Source organism: Austrofundulus limnaeus, unplaced genomic scaffold (genome assembly GCF_001266775.1).
Source record: "Austrofundulus limnaeus strain Quisiro unplaced genomic scaffold, Austrofundulus_limnaeus-1.0 Scaffold9, whole genome shotgun sequence".
Lineage (NCBI taxonomy): Eukaryota > Metazoa > Chordata > Actinopteri > Cyprinodontiformes > Rivulidae > Austrofundulus > Austrofundulus limnaeus.
In genome coordinates, this window is record NW_013952411.1 from 5,289,726 (window position 1) to 5,291,589 (window position 1,864).

The window sequence follows — 1,864 nt, forward strand, 5'->3', positions numbered from 1 at the left end:
GCCTCAACCCTGCCGCTTCGCACTCGGCCGAGAACTGCTCCAGCGAGAGATGCAGATCTCGTTCCGATAAAGCCAACAGGACCACATCATCCGCAAAAAAGCAGAGATGTGATCCTAAGGCCACCAAAACGGATCCCCTCAACACCTCGGCTGCGCCTAGAAATTCTGTCCATGAAAGTAATGAACAGAATCTGTGACAAAGGGCAGCCTTGGCGGAGTCCAACTCTCACCGGAAACGAGTCCGACTTACAAAATAAATGTTACTTTTACACATTTATGGAGCTTTTTTTTACAGAGCACTAAAATGACACCGCTCCCAAAATAAATAAAAATAAATTAAATAAACCTTGCTGGCATTGATTCACATCAGTCCCTCTAAAGCGTTTTGAAGCTCGACCCATTTCCACTTCCTGTCCCGCCGTGAACCAAACCTAGAACCGGCATCCGCTCCTCCTCCTCCTGCTGCTCCTCGTAACGATGAGAACATCCGCCGCCGACAAGAACCGGCTGCTAAACGGTCGACTGGGGTCCACTTCTGAAGCTGTGGTTAATTACACCACCTCACATCATCATCATCATCATCATCATCATCATCATCATCATCAATCATCATCATCATCATCCTCCTCCTCGCACTAAAACCCTCTCAGGTTCTTGCTGATCTGCCCAACAGAAGCTAAAACAATAAAAGCAAAGAAGTTAAAGCAAAGCTAAAACAAAACAAAGAAACTGGACCAGAAAGGTTGACCCAGAAGAGCCGAAATAAAACCTCCTTAAATCTGTTTCTCTGCTTCTTTTCACCGTTAAACCTCGATTTGATCGTTTTGTTTCACAACGAAACAAAAATGTGAAAAAAAAAAAACAATTAAAAATAAATAAAAGCACAGATCTGCACTTCGTCTCTGCACATTCAGAGTTTTCAGTTGACATTTTGTTTTTATTCCCGGTGCTGTCTGCTGACTAATTGTAATAATAATTGTGGTTTCGGCTAATCTTGGCCCGAGCCGTGACCTCCGGTGGATTGCAGATAATGAAATAATTGCACTTAATGCGTTTTTAATTTTTTTATTTTTATTTTTTTGCAGCGGGRTGGCTGGCAGAACCTGCACCTTCAGAAGAGCAGGCATCAACATTCAGCTCCGTCKGCGACGTTTCCCCACTTTAATTGAAATTTAGATTGTTGTTGACCCTCCTGGGCCAGGTTTTCTGGACCGAGCCTCAGATGAAGACTCTAATGGGGTGGGTTGGCCAGAGAAAGCCATCTATCTGTCATTGTGTGTCTGTGTGTGTGTGTGTGTGTGTTTTCTCTGGCCATTTATCTTCCTGCAGCTCTGCAGATTCCTCTGCACACAGAACACGAGTTGCTCTTTTTCAGCAGCTGTGTTTGGGAGAGGAGGGSTTTGTGTTTTTCTCTCCGTTCCTGAAAACAACCTGAGGGATGGACCGGTTCCTCTGGCGATCCTGCCTTTCACTCAGAGGCGCTACATATCTACCTCACCAGCTAATGAGAGCGTCGGGACGCCAGCAGACAGAAATGTTGTGTAAACAGCTTTAAGATTTGAAGACTGCAGCAGAAATATAAAATAAAACCGCTAAACATCCATGTTGTCTTTATCTGTAACAAAATAATGCAGATTTGTGCTGACAGTGTTTTTTTTTCTTGCTTTCAACTCTTTAATATTTCACTGACTTTCCAAGAACCAACCATTAATGCAATTTGTCATGAAAGACGAAAGCAAATGTGACAGTTTGCTTTTTAACACCAGAGGCATAACAGCCATTGGTTGACTTTAACCCTTGACTGTGACGGCTACAATACAGACCCGTGGCCCAGAGGGGTCACAGTCATGGGTTGACTTTAAAG

General features: G+C 43.8%; 1 long non-coding RNA gene across 1 annotated transcript in view; it reads left to right on the forward strand.

The window, feature by feature from the left end:
- The window catches only part of LOC106513014 (uncharacterized), a 5,558-nt gene extending 3,957 nt beyond the window's left edge, over nucleotides 1–1,601 (forward strand). Inside the window, exon 3 of the long non-coding RNA XR_001309745.1 lies at nucleotides 1,086–1,601. This is a non-coding gene — a long non-coding RNA (uncharacterized LOC106513014). The remainder of the gene's footprint in view (nucleotides 1–1,085) is intronic.
- The last annotated feature ends 263 nt before the right edge of the window (nucleotides 1,602–1,864 follow it).